The sequence below is a fragment of the Mesoplodon bidens genome, assembly GCF_964165515.1.
Source record: "Mesoplodon bidens genome assembly, chromosome: 8".
NCBI lineage: Eukaryota > Metazoa > Chordata > Mammalia > Artiodactyla > Ziphiidae > Mesoplodon > Mesoplodon bidens.
Genome location: NC_138165.1, coordinates 105161925 through 105177482, shown reverse-complemented (window position 1 = coordinate 105177482; position 15558 = coordinate 105161925). Strand labels below are relative to the sequence as shown.

General features: G+C 40.5%; 1 protein-coding gene across 1 annotated transcript in view; it reads right to left on the bottom strand.

Moving 5' to 3' along the window:
• Nucleotides 1–15337, bottom strand: part of CAB39 (calcium binding protein 39) — an 87839-nt gene extending 72502 nt beyond the window's left edge. Inside the window, exon 1 of the mRNA XM_081242233.1 lies at nt 15045–15337. The gene's annotated coding sequence lies outside the window, so the exon portion shown is untranslated. The remainder of the gene's footprint in view (nt 1–15044) is intronic.
• Between the last annotated feature and the right edge of the window lie 221 nt (nt 15338–15558).

Sequence of the window (15558 nt, the reverse complement as noted above, 5' to 3'; positions counted from 1 at the left end):
AATAGTTATGTCCATTTATTGTCCCAAACTGAGAATAAAGCTCAAGATTATATAAGCAAATGCAAATTAAATGCAATGTTTTTCCCATGGACATCCTAAACTGAACTCTCAAGATGATTTTGTGAAACCCTTGATCTTTCCCTTGAAAACAGTTGCTCTGGGCTTCCCTGGTGGCACAGTGGTGAGAGTCTGCCTGCCGATGCAGGGGACACAGGTTCGTGCTCCGGTCCGGGGAAGATCCCACATGCTGCAGAGCGGCTGGGCCCCGTGAGCCATGGCCACTGAGCCTGTGCATCCGGAGCCTGTGTTCTGCAATGGGAGAGGCCGCAACAGTGAGAGGCCCGCGTACCACAAAAAAAAAAAAAAAAAAAGAAAACAGTTGCTCTGAAATGTGGAAGAAATATGGAAAAGTTTAAGAATTAAAGATTACATAAATATATAAGTGTAGTGAATACAGGTATATCATCTCTTTAAACAGTCCTTTTAAGAAACCATAAACAAAACGAAAAGACAACCTGCAGACTGGGAGAAAATATTTGCTAACGATGCAACCGACAAGGGCTTAATTTTCAAAATACACAAACAGCTCATACAACTCAGTAACAACAACAACAAAAACCAATTAAAAAATGGGCAGAAGATCTAGATAGACATTTCTCCAAAGAAGACATACAGATAGCCAATAGGCACATGAAAAGATGCTCAAAATCACTAAGTGTTAGAGAAATGCAAATTAAAATTAAAATGAGGTACCACCTTACACCAGTCAAAATGGCCATCATCAAAAAAAGTCTACAAATAACAAATGCTGGAGAGGGTGCAGAGAAAAGGGAACCCTCCTACACTGTTGGTGGGAATGTAAATTGGCTCAGCCATTGTGGAAAACAGTATGGAGGTTCCTTAAAAAAACTAAAAATAGAGTTGCCATATGATCCAGCAATCCCACTCCTTGGCATATATCTGGAGAAAATGCTAATTTGAAAAGATACATGCACGCAAATGTTCACAGCAGCACTATTTACAATAGCCAAGACATGGAAGCAACCTAAATGTCCACTGACAGATGAATGGATAAAGATGGTGTGGTATATACACACAATGGAATACTACTCAGCCATAAAAAAGAATGAAATAACGCCATTTGCAGCAACTTGGATGGACCCAGAGATACTAAGTGAAGTAAGTCAGAAAGAGAAAGACAAATACCATGAAATCACTTACATGTGGAATCTAAAATATGACACAAATTAATTTATTTACAAAACAGAAACAGACTCACAGACATAGAAAACAAACACGGTTACCAAAGGGGAAAGGTGGGGGGGGGTACATTAGGAGTTTGGAATTAACAGACACACACTACTACATAAAAAACAGATAATCAACAAGGACCTGCTGTATAGCACAGGGAACTCTACTCAACATTCTGTAATAACCTACATGGGAAAAAAACCTGAAAAAAGATGCATATATGTATATGTATAACTGAATCACTTTGTTGTACACCAGAAACTAACACAACATTGTCAATCAACCATACCTCAAAAACAAATTTTTTCTAAAAAAAAGTCTTTTTCAGAGTTATATGGCATCCAACAACAACCATTTAAAAACTAGAACTCTGCAACTTCTCTTTCTTTAATAGTTCCTGAGAAGCTACACGTATGAGTGGAGGAAGAGTGCAAGAGGGAATTTGGGCAAAAACAAGGTGTTTACACTTAGAATCTCTCCATTCAAATGTCTGACTTGAGGTAAAGCAGAACATTTTAGAGTTAGAACATCAGAGTTTTCATTCAGAGAGAAAAGTCTTTTGGTTCAAAAGAAGAATCAGATAGCTGCCATGGCTCCAGAATAAATGTCTCAAAAATCAAGCTACTTTAGGAGGAGACACCTGAGGATCTGAGAGACAACCCTGCTCCTTAAGCATCAAAAAAAAAAAATAAATAAATAAGTAAATAAGGCAGGGAAGGGGTCCAAGAACAGCTAGTTTTGCAATTGCTAAATGTTAGATGACATAATTTATCATCCAAACCAGGACAATTCAGGGAGTAAAGGGTGACACAGTGAATAATTATGTGAGGACAACAAGCATAAACCTGGACTTTTCCTGGCCCATCAAGACATCTGGTTACCCCTACTCAACTATGGCTATCTTGCCTCCCCTATGACCAGACAACTTTTCTATTTCACTTACTCTGATTTAGCAAAGGCAAAGCAGCCTCCACCTATAGCAAGGCCTAGCAGGGTCACCTGCATATAAATATTTGTCAGTGATGATGCAGATAAGTCTTTCTTAGCAATATCTGGTATTTCAAATCAGCAAACATCTACAATTCACCAGGAAGAATATGCCCACGTCATGGGATAACTTAACTCTGGAATCTCCCACCAACTCCTCAGCTCCAGGCCAGGTAGTCAACAATGTGCCAGTTCCCCTATGTCTTAAATATTATCCTGACTCATCCTATCCTGCTCTCATTGCTGAAGGGATCAGAACAAGCTGATCCAATTGATCTAATTTGCCCCAAAGGTTAACTGTACTCTGTATTTACAACATTTACACAGCACTTACATTGTATTAGGTATTATAAGTAATCTAGAGATGATTTAAAATATACTGGCAGATGTACAAAGGTTATAGACAAATACTATGCCATTTTATACATAAGGGCATATTTTGGTATCCATGGGGGTCCTTGGAACCAACTCCGCTCAACCCCTGCCTGTGGATACAGAGGGCCAGGCTGTACATAAAATTGCCTTATCTCACGTCTCAACCCACCCCTAGTAGCATAAGCATTATCAGTTTTTAAAATCTCTAATTAATAGCCTCTGCCCCATTGTTTATTTGAATTTCTTTTATTTAGCCACTATCTGAATTGACTACTCATTTATCCAGTGCTTTTAGCCTTACAACCTGTTTGAAAAACATCTTTTAAGAGTTAAGAACATAAGATCTTATCACACCCAAGTTGGAATCCAAGACCCGCCATTTAGTAGAAGTGTGCACACAAACTCTTGGGCAAAACATTTACTTTCTGAGTCTCGATTATTTACAAAATGATAGGATGACTATTAAATTTTTAACATGAATAAAATGCCCAGGGTAGTACTGAAAACACAGGGAGAGCTTACTAATAAATGGCAGTTATCAGTCTGTATGAGCTTTTACTATTACTGAAGTAAATATTAACCTTTTGTCTATCATCATGCAAAGTTTTTTCACATATTTACCTTAGTGTTTTTTCCCTTTCAATCACTTGACAGCAATGGAAATAAGCCTGCTTCTCATCCAAAGGTCTGATAAATATTCAGATAAATGTTTTCTCTAATTTATGTTTTTATTTGTTTTCTCATTCTCCCATCAGATTTATTTTCATAAAGGGGTAGCTTACTTACCAAACTTGATTTTCCCAAAGAACAAATAACCAATTATCTAAAAATCTTTTGCTAAACAACCCTTCCTCCTTCCCCACTGATGTATGATTTCACTTATGTATTAGGTGCATATATACCTCTCACTGAACTCCCTAAGTTGACTTTTAAAAAATCTGACTGTACTCTCTGGCCAAGATACACTAATTTAACTTGGGAAATTTTCTTGCTTCATAACATTCAGTACTCACATTCAAGACCACGGTAACTCTCCATTCTTAAGTCTTTTTTTCACTCAGTTAAGTTTATACTAGTTTTCTTCAGAGATCTTAAACATTTCATATCAATCCCCCAACTTAGGAATTTTATTTTTTGTTGCTATGATGAGATTTTTCTCCCAGTATTTTTATAACTGGGTATTGCTAGCAAGAAAAATGCTACCAACATTTAAATATCTTTATGTGGTATGCAACTATCTTATTGAAGTCTCACTTTCAGTTTTTCAGTTGATTCTGTTGGTTTTCCTAGGTTTAAGATTGCAACATCTGCAAATATTGCTATTTTCTACCATTTTTTTCAAGCAGTGATACATTCTTGCATTGGCCAGGATAATATCAAACATCAAAGGTGTATGGCACGCTTGTTTCATTTTCTGATTTCAAGGGGAATTCCACCAATGTTTTCCCATTTAGTAGGTTGTTTGCTGTTGGTTTAAACAGATATTCCTTTAAAGAGTTCATAATCAGGAAGAACTGGTGAATTAGCGTTGTTATCTTGGCACATACTGGTATGATACCACATGTTCAATGTATGCTGATACCAGACCTCAAGGGTTCAAAAACTAGGCTCTGTGACTTACTGGCAATTTATCCTTGGACAGATAATTTAACTTCTTGGCCTAAATTTCTTCATGCATAAAATGAGTGTAATAATAACAACCTCTTTCTTAGGGCTGTTTTGAGGACTGTTAACTGAGATAATATATTAGAACAATGCCTGGCACACAGTAAATACCAGGCATTATTTGTCTTCTTTAATTAAGAGAATTTCCTATTTAATTAAATTTGCTGGTGTTTTACTGAGAATTTTCATGGCTATTTCCACAAGTGAAATCGAAACATAGTTTTCTTCTTTTGTAATGTTTTAGCAGGTTGTCTCTCTTATATTTTATTATGTTTTTAAGAGTTCATGCTGGTTTTTGAACATGAATTTTATACCTCCTGGTATTTTTGTAGAATCTAGAATAAATGAGATAGTTTATTGGTAAGTTTTTCAAGATTTTTAAAGGAACTTATCCTGTTTATATTATAGGGGTCTGAAACTTCCCTCCTTTTTTTGGTTGGGAGGCCACGGCCTTTAATATACATGTAATATATTCCATGATTAACAATCTATTCAAGTGCGGCAGCTCTTAAGACAATTCCTAAAAGCAACCAGTTCCACTTTTATCATTAGCTCTTTCAAAGTTGCACATGACATACAAATTTAGAGCCACTGTCTTTCCCTCTGGTCACTTCCTTCCGGATGCACGGCTATGCCTTGTTCCTCTTCCCTATTCCTTCCTCTTCTTAACAACAACAAAAGCATCTGCAAAAGATAGCTGTGTCCTTTCCAAACACCTATGATATCCTAGGCTAAGGACACTCATCCCTCACTACACTTAATTTTAAAAGTGGGGGAGCTTTCATAAGATAAAAGAGAAAAAAGCTAACCCCCCCCCATAGGTTTTAGCTTTTGTGAGGACTGAGTGCACTCCCCTATTGTCCAGTCCTCTTCCATCAACTTACTTCCAGTCACTCACTAGGCAGTCTTCAGGAACAAGAGCAAGACTAGCTCTTGAGTAAACAAATGGGTTATGACCAAACTTAAAGAACAGGGGTGAACGATTTTAACAATATTAAACTAGGAAGTATTTACTTTGCTGTGTGCACATACAGCAATATGGTACCAGTTCTAGTTCCTCCTCGCCTACTTGAGAAGGCAAGGCACAGGGATGCGGGCCACTGTATCTGCAACTGATTTGACAGATGCAGCCTAGGAAAAGTGTATTATTATAAAGCTATCTTCTAATACAATGAACATAAGTAAAATGATCTTATAAAGACATCAAAATGACTTCTAGGGCTTCCCTGGTAGCGCAGTGGTTGAGAGTCCGCCTGCCGATGCAGGGGACACGGGTTCGTGCCCCGGTCCGGGAGGATCCCACATGCCACGGAGCGGCTGGGCCCGTGGGCCATGGCCGCTGAGCCTGTGCGTCCGGAGCCTGTGCTCCGCAACGGGAGAGGCCACAACAGTGAGAGGCCCGCGTACCGCAAAAAAAAAAAAAAAAAAAAAAAGACTTCTAAGTCCTAAAAAATATTCCAACTTAAATTATATGATTTAACATTTTACAGACAATCTCAAATATGAATGAAACTATGAATCCTTACAGATCCGTATCTTGGCTACATCCTTACCCAACACACTTAACAGAATCCTATTAGGAAAAGAAATAGTTAATAAATGGACAGTAGCTTCTAGAAGTCAACACTCTGCTAAGGACTCACCCCTTTCTGGAATCTGTCCAGCAATCATCAAGTTCACTGTCTATGATTTGTGGATTCCACCTTTTCCTCTTTTGGAAGAACAGTACATTAGCTTCTCTCCTCTTCCTGCACAGCTCTCTCTCTTCACAGCTCCTCAAAGACCACTGGCAGCTACTCAGTAACGTGCAAGTTCTCTCAGTGTCCTAGGATATCACACATCCTGACCAAAAAAACTTGATCTCATCTGTTTCTGTAACAGAAATCTCCTATGTTCCAGGATGATTCTACATTTCAATACCTTGTGGTGAAGGCAACAGAGTATGGTGGGATACAAGTACACCCTCTGGGACCAGGGTTTCAAATTTAGGGCCCCTTTCTAGGTGTATGATTTCAGACCAATTACTTAGTTTCTTTTTCTCTGTTTACTTAACTGAAAATATGGGAATGAAAATAGGATTATTAAAGGAGTAAATGAGGTAAATATATATAGCGGTCTTAAACTTTATACCAGCAGGTAACATATATGTGCCATGTTAGTAATTATTTATTCTTGTTACCTCATTTCTCTTACTTACACAAGTACAGAATCTTTATGCTTCTTTAATACTGACTTGGTCTGCCTCAGTGATGCTGATTAGAACCTCTCATTTCAGAAACTTCAGGTCATACTGAGGACAAATAGGCAATAAAAGAAACAACAGGAGAAAATTTAATTAGGGATAGACAATGTAAATGCCTCAATAGGTGACAAAAATGACTGAAGCAGCCAGCTAAGATCAGGACAATGGAGAACAGTCTACAAACTGGATTTGGCCCCCACCACTGTTAATACCCTCTAAATGTTCCTTTTCTTAGGTCGGGACACAAAAATTAAACCCTCAATAGCATTATAAAACACTGAGGATGGGGGAATTTAAAAAATGCAGAAATGGAGATAAAACAGGAAAGAACAACTTTTACCTTGTTCTTTTAGTGAACTACAACTATAAGGATACTAAACTAACCACTGATATAGGTATGTACTTATTTGTATTTAATTACATGCTATAAAGAACGATTATTCTAAACTTAAGATACTGTTAAAAATAGTTTAAAAAATACAATAATATGGCATGAAGCAATTATGAGTCCATTTACAATCAGGAGGCAAATCAACTTTAAGTGGGTCCTTACGGCTATTTTAAAGCTTACTATTCCAAAGGGCTGATCTCAGAACAAATGATATATCCAGCTACAGATCAAAAAGAGTTCAGGTTCACCTGAAGGCCACTTTAACACTTTCAAAGTCCTAAAATATTTTTGAAAGTGTGTACAGTGCAGAAGGAGTTTTAGAACTTCAGTTATCATAAAAGCTAAAAGGTATTGGGCACTTAAAGCATATCAGACACATTATGCAAAGCACTTCTTACTGAATCCTTGAATCCTCAAGACTACTTCATCCGTAGGTTCTACTCTTGCTATTTTACAGATGAGAAAGCTGAGGCAGAATGGACACTGAACACCCCGCCCAAGAAAACACAACCAGAATCTAAATCCAGAATTCTACAGCAAGAGCCCTTCCTCTTCTAGGCTGAGCTTTAGTTTTCTCACTCACAAAACAGTCTCGACAGTATCTTCTCACTCTAAATCTTAAGAGTTTATAAATTCATGTAACCTCACAGTGTTTCTCAAATTGAATGGTGAATTATTTTAGTAACTAATAACATACATTTAAAAATAGAACAAAATAAAAAGTATCAGAACGCATGCATTGTACATAGGAAGGCCTAAGTATTGTTTCATGAAACTTCTTTTTCAGTTTTGACAATGTGTTTATATATGTGCTGGGTCACTGATAAAAAATGGAATTTCTCACTGTGGGCTGAAGTTTAAAAAAAAGGTGGGGGGAGAGCTTGAAAAGCCACTCATCTAAAGCGTTCATTCTTTTACTTAACAAAACTGAAAATAAATTATTCCAACCTTAATTGAATTCCAACTTGCTGTAAGTAATCATTCCAATTAAAAAGTAAATGCTTTGAATTCCATACTAATAAGTATGGAAATAAGAGGTTCTCCCAAATTATGTTCCAACAGAACCCTCCTTCAAGGTGTTTGTGGGTATTTCCTGGCGAAAGGAGGTGTTCTTGTTACCAAATAAACTCGAAAATTGGGAAATACTGTACATTACATTTCCCTCCTGGACAGTCAAAATGCACATCATTAAAAACTCTGAAAAGCTCTGCAGAAAAACAATAACACGACCATCATCAAAAAATAAAAACTGATTAACTGTTTTTAATCCAATGCTTTCTAAACTTAAATTTTCTCTGGAACCTCTCCTACCAACTACTAATCTCTCATAAAACCATATTGTAAACAGACAGCCAAACGATCTGCAAGGATCATTTTAATGACCTGAGTTTCTGTCTCCCTGTTGGAGAATCCAGAAAAAGTAAACTGGCTGATAACATGCCATCAAAGAGGGGAAGAGTTGTTTACCTGGACTAGGAAACCTCTGAGACTGACATATAGAACAGGACCCAGCATAATGGGCAATAAAGACTGCCTGTGGAACAAATTAATTCAGAATAGATTTTTGAGGAGTCATAAATGCTCAGGGGTGGTGAATATCACTCTCATCTCTTATCAGTGACAGAACCCTGAGCTAGAAACCATCCTATGATCTAAGCCAGCCTACCACCCTTTCACAGGTAGAGGATTAGAACCAATTATAACCAAAGAATATTATCTTGAGCATGTTCTTCACATCTTCAAATCTGTTTCTACATTTTTGGTCTTTTCTTTTCCACTCACATTGCCTTTAGTTAATATTTTTCCTTTCTGAAAAACAAACAGCTCATAACACTCCACAACATATAGTATTGATAACTTAACAGTTGACAGAGAAACTAGATGTGAGGCTTGAGGATTTGTTAATCATTAACTTACTAAGCTTGTACTTCACAACCACATAACATTAGTTCGTAACCATTTATTCATAAGTACAAAAGAAGAAAATTTGAAAAATAAATACATTTTGATGTAACATTACCTGAAGCAGAAAACTACTGCATTGTGAAATAACACGAGGCACCTGACCAACCAGAAGAAAAAATGTAAAAGCATGGTTACGTGCCACAGAGCTCGTAAAGAAATTGACTTCAAGACCACAGGCAAAAGGAGAGGTGTCCAGTAGAGGGGGAAAAAGCCTACAGAAAGCTTACACACAGGATCACTGAAAATAAGAACAAAAGAGACTGAAAGGGCTTTTCGGTCTGGTCCCCTTAGTATAATAATGGGACAACTGAAGCCTGGAGATGTGGAAAGACTTGCCCAGAGTGACATGGTTAGTGAACGAGTCAGGACCCAGCCCAGATCTTCCAATTCCCAGGCTTCTGCATTGCCCACTATAACACAAGGCCTCCCATCTTCTCTACAAGACCAACATGAAAAATAAACACTACTTACTGGCCTAATAACCACTAATCAAATTATGACTCTATACAACTAGAGCATTTAGAAGAAAACATCTCATTTTGTGTTATAACACGTGGTTGCTGCCTAGAAACCTATTAATACCCTCTTAGGTATATTTACAAACCTTCGTTCTAAAGTACTAAATCAAAGAAAGTCAGCAAGAAACCAAAACCCTATGGACTGAAATAAAACTATGTCATATGAGAGAGTCACTGTTTCCGGGAGCACACATTTTGAAGTGAGGCAGATCTGGGTTCAAATCCTAGCTCAACTGTTCAACGTCTGTGTGACCTTGGACAGGCCCTCACCTTGGCTTCCATCTGTAATGATGCTGGGGGATAATACCACTTGATTCTTCATCTATTTCAACTTTATATTCATACAACTACCCCCCCCTCCAAAAAAACCTGCCAGCTACATCATGATTATAAACATTAGTATATTAAACACCTTTAAAAAAAGGATTAAGTGCCATAAAGCATTTAACATATATGAATACAATCTTTGTAATGCTAGTGAAAAAATTCAAAGAAGACATTACTGCATAAAGTATAAAACTAACTTTCTTTCAAGCAAACTGGATAAAGAACAAAGAACCAGACTCTACATCAGCCCGACAACTAATAAGCAGCACAACCCTAAGCAAGTGACTCCACCTCGCAGAAAACTCCACCAGTTACAGCTCAAAGTCAGCCACACCCCATTCCAGTTATGGTGCAGGAAGAACCATGCCGACTACAGGGTTCCTAAAGCTCTCTTCTACTTGAAAGAGTGTAGCATCAGCACCATCACAAAACTCAGTATGAATCGGCCCTGTTCTAAGCACTCTAGACATAGTAACTCGTTTAATCCCCCTACAATCTTCTCAGATGGTCTATATCATTCCTGTCCAAGGAATCTAAGCTAGAGAGAAGTGAAGGAATTTGCCTAAAGTTACAGAGCCCATAGGAGGGCTGAGGGTTCAACAATCCAGGAGTCTGGTTGCATCTGTGCTTTTAACCACAGGTAATACTGGCTCTCAGAATCCTATAAATCCCAGAGTGGGCCTTAAACTATAGACATGTAAACAGAAAACTGTTAATGCTATTTCTTCTTTGTGTCCAAATACAGCTGATAAATAATCTACTGTGGAGGGAGAGAACAGTGACTAACACGTTAATGGTACCCTGTAAAAGATAAAACTACAGTTCACTTGACAAGGTTATAAAGTAGTAACTTAAGATCAAGCTACAAAATGTGTATTTTGTTTCTCAAACATGTTATTAAAATAATCAAAGTGTTGTGATGTTTTAACATTATCATACTTCCTTGGTTATAAAAATTTATCTGCTGGATAATGCTCCTAAGGAACAATTATCATATAAAACCAGAATGCCACTAAATATTGGTTAACTAGATTTTCTGCCTCTGTAACCATGCACAGGAAAAATAAAGAAGCACATACAAACCTACAACTTAAACACTGTATTCTGAGTATGGAAATCTCAAATTAGACACAATGTATTAAGGGTTATGCAAATAGGTATGTGCCAGACACTGCCAACATAAATGGCCAGGGCAGGCTTGACCTCCCTCCTTTGGAGCTACTTCACACCTGACTGATTTCTTGCAATTCTCTGCATGCCACTCTTCCTTCCTCTGCCAACTTAACATCACAGTTGCTAAAAAACCACAATTCTGCCATCCCCTCACCCCTTCTATCTCGAGAGAAAAGTTAAAAGCAGAGTGGCGCCAGGGAAGCTCAGTGGGGTAGAAAACAAGTCACACTGGAGGACAACACACACACGTACACATGCACACACATGCGTGCACACCCCCCCAGAATGCTGACTGCAATAAGCTGTTAACCTTAATTTCATCACCACAGTCTATCATCTGCCAACTAGTCTTGCAATAACTCTTTTCAGAATCCTTGGAAGGCCTAAGAAACAGAAGCAGAACAAACATTTGGCGTTTACTCCCAAACAAGTCTACTCTATAAATGCTGGTGGTACAAACATCTGCCTCACTGTGCTCTGCCCTCATACTCTGGACTGACAGGGTAGTGATTAGGGTCCAGTTGGATAGTCATTTGAGTGGTGAGACACACAAAGTAAGAAGTCCCATAGATCAATTCCTTCTTTAATTAAGGATGGCTCCAATACTAGTCTTCTCTCCAATAAAAAACAAATTATAGACTGATGACCAAATTGTTATGCAATTTTTAGGCTACTTGGCTTGATCTGCATTCACACAAATACAAGATCTTTATATCTCAATAATTAAATAACATATCATAAGCAACCTAACACAGAGGTTCTAAGATTTGATCTTTTCCACAATTTCATCACACAACAAAGTTTTACCGACATTTTGCCATTATATACACTAATCCACCTATCAGACTCCTGCTTCTATTAACACCAGACAACACCCATAAAATCAAATTTCTAAATAAAAGAAGCCATGGAAGACGGAAATTGATGTTTAAAAATAGAGACACCACCAGAAAGGTAACCAGAAGACACTACCTGAAATGATGAAATCCTGCTGTATACTGGATTTTGTATTTGCCTGCTAAGGTGAGGTGGGTGGAGGTAGGGGGGTGGGATTTGGGTTTGTGTCTGTATTTTATGGCAGGTGGCACAACTGTGAATGATCAATGAACAACTCCTCTTGGAAAAAGACGCTTGGTAAAATATGGCAGTAATTACAGAAATCTATAACCTACAAAAGTTGACCAAAAGAAAAATACTTTAGTAAATATTCAAAAGTAATAAAGGATGCCTTGTGGTATACACATTTGCAATATACAAATAAAGATTCAAATTAAACCATATTAGGACTTCCCTGGCGGTCCAGTGGTTAAGACTCTGCGCTTCCACTGCAGGGGGCATGGGTTCCTTCGATCCCTGGTCGGGGAACTGAGATCCTGCGTGCTCGGGGCGCAGCCAAAAAGATTAAAATAAATAAATAAAAATAAGACCAGATTATAAAACCAAGCCCCATACTTAAACTGGGCTTTCTCAGCTCTTCTTTTACAGTAACTTTATGAAAATTTATACAGTCTAACTCAGCATCACACTTTAAATGCCATTAGAAAGAGAAACAGAGACCTCATTAATACAGTTTAGATTGTAAAGCACAAGGGAAAAAACTGGTTTAAACAAGAACCTGCTAACGAACTAAAGGGATCTGCCTTGAAAAAAAAAAGTCCCTTTTGTTACAGCAGCAAATTATTTCACAACAAATTAAATATTTTACTAAAGAAATACCGACAGAAAAATGAAATACACCTAGCCTGAATCTTTGTGATGTTATGATCAAAAAGTAGTTAACCTGTATGGATGGCCTTAGTATAAAGACTATTTTTTAGGAGCAGGGGGGAGATGGGGTGGAGTGGGAAGGGGAGGTGCATCACAGTGTATGGGAGATATTATACCAGCTATGAGTAACCTTTTTGTAGTGCCTTTAAAAAAAAGTACATCCACTCATATAGCGGAAATGTGTGATCTCTTCCATACCTGATGACAACACACATCCCAAGTAATAAAACCTTTCTTCATTCAACAAGCAATAGGATCCAAATCTTACAGAGAAGTTAAAAAATAGTCTTCAAACAAGACGCCTTTAGAAAAAATTCCATCCACAGCAACAGTTATTAAGCATGACTACTGCATTTTATCTGAAGTAAATAAGGCTATCTTGTCAGAAAAAATAATACACTTAAGAAGAAAGACTTCCCTTACACTTCAGTAAAAATATTTTTATATGAAGATACTCAATGACAAAATTGAAAAGCCTAATAAAAGCTATATATATACAGTTTATTTCATTATGTAAAGAAAAAAACAAACATAAAAAGACTGAAAAGGAAATATGCGAAAATGTTAATAGTAACATAAGTGGTAAGATTACAGAAGATAATTTAAAAAAATTTTACAGTACTTCCGGCATTTTACGTCTTTTTTTTTTTAACTGAAAAAAGTTGGCATTCACTTGTCATATAAACAAACAACAAATAAGTCCTTACAAAATCAACACAGGTTCTAAGCTGCTTCCATAGAGCATACCTCTAGACTTCGAATAAAGGTGCTAAATATTTGCTAGTAATCTGGAAAAAAGGAACAAAATAAAGCCAAAGACTTCCATTTCTGGCTCTCCTATAAATATTTTCATAACTAAAAACTAATAAAGAAATTTTTACCTTTCTAAGAAAAGGTTCTATGTCCAACTTTCTATTAGTGACAATCTGCTTTTTTAAAGCATCAGTTTAGACTGCCTTACACAAAAACCATCTCAAAGAACTAAGTTATGTTCAGTTCAGTAGTTCCAAAATGTAGACACCTAATACACGGTGCGAGAAGTTTTGATGCATTTTAGTGAACTGCACCAACAGAAACACCTCATTTTATACACACCTTTCCATTACTTCTTAAGAGCCTGATATCTAAGGAAGCTTTCTGCAAAAGATACTTTGCTTAGCCTGGACGTGGATTTATTTGAATATCCGGGAAGCTGTCAAAATCGATCTCAAACTGCATTATATTCAAGGCACAGAATGTCACCTCTTTACTGGGCCTCCTTCTCTCCTTTCTTTCACAAGAGCGCCCTTAATATCCCCTAGCTTACACTTCCGGGCCCATGAGTCACTGAGAAATGAGCTCTAAGTTTTCCTTAAAATGCGGCTCAAACGGCTCCTCTACAGCATTCAACGACCTGTCCCCCCAGCAACTCTTTGGCCTACCCCCAGTCCCCACCGTGGCCCTACGCAATAAACTGCACTATCTACTATTTCTAGACTATACCTTTTTACCTTTGTCCTCTAGCTTTGCTGCTCCTCCACATACCGCGTTCTCTTCTGCAACCCTCCTCTCTCCCAAATCCCGTCGGGCCTTCAAGACCCGCTTTGTACCGCCTCGCCCAAGAAGCCTTCCAGATTTCTGCTAGGCGGAAGTGATCGATCAGTCCGGGTACCTTTGATCTTCCCTGGATACCTTTCTAGCATTCTGTAGTTCTTTCACAGGACTTATCATCTCCTTCCTGGTATCGTGGTTATTTGTGTACTCGCCTTATCTCCTGCACCAGAGCGTAAGCTCCTCGGGGGAGGGGACCGCGGGCCCGGGTTCCCCTTTGAATCCCTCTGGCGCGGACCGACCAGGGCGCCTGCACGCACTCAGCGCGCAGGCTGGTTCAACCGAACTCGGGAACGCTCCGGCCGCACAATTCCTAACCAGAAAGCGGTTAGGCATTTTCCCGAAATGAAGAACGCAGAGATGCTATCCGCCTCCCGATAACAGGAAGTTTACCAGGGACCAGGAGCTAGGTGGCCGGAGCCCTTGTGCAGTGGGAGTGACAGTTAGCCGGGCCCGCACTCCCCTGTCCTCCCGGCTCCGGCCGCAGACGCCCCCACGCCGCCAGCCCCGCCACAGAACCGCGGAAAGCTGGCAGGAGCACGGGGCCTCCGGAGCCCCGGCCGCAGGCCCGTGGGCGCCGCGCCGGCGAGGACGAAGTGGGGGAGGCTCCGCGAGAGGCCCGGGCCGGGCGGAGAGGGCAGGCCGGGCCGCTCCCGCCGACTCCCGGGCTGGGGCCGCCGCCGCCACCCGAGAAAATGGAGGCAGCCCCGGGGCCGGTGACGGGCCGGGACAGGGAGGCGGAAGCCGGGCTGGCGTCCGCGCCTCGAGAAGGGTCGGGCCGGGGGTCACTCACGGGGCTGGGCCGGGCGGCTCCCTCTCCGCCTCCGCGTCGTCGCCGTCCCCGTCCTCGGCCGCCGCCGCCTCGGGCTGCTCGCTCGGTCCCCGCGGCGCGGCTCGGGCGCTCGGCCCCTCCGTTGTCTTCCGCCCGTTCCTGCTCCCGGTGACAGGATCCCGCGGCGGCAGCGGCAGCTGCGCGAGCGGACGGCGGCCCAGGGGCTCCCGCGGCGGCCGCCGCACTGCTGCTCTCGCTCGCTCGCTCCGGCTGCGGCTCTGCTGCGGGGCCCCGCACCGCCTTCGCCCGGCTCCCGGAGGCTCAGTCTCTCCCAGGCCGCGCCGCTCCCCGATCCCGGCCCGAGCCCGGCTTTGACGTGCGTCTGCGCAGCCGCCGAGGGCGCGACGTCGGGCGGTGCCGCAACGCCCCCTTCGGCCTCGGGCGCCCCCGGGCGGCCGGGCGGACTCGGGGCGTAGGGGTCCGCGCCGAGCCGCAGCGGGAGGGGACGCAGAGAAAAGCGGAAGCAGAGAACGAG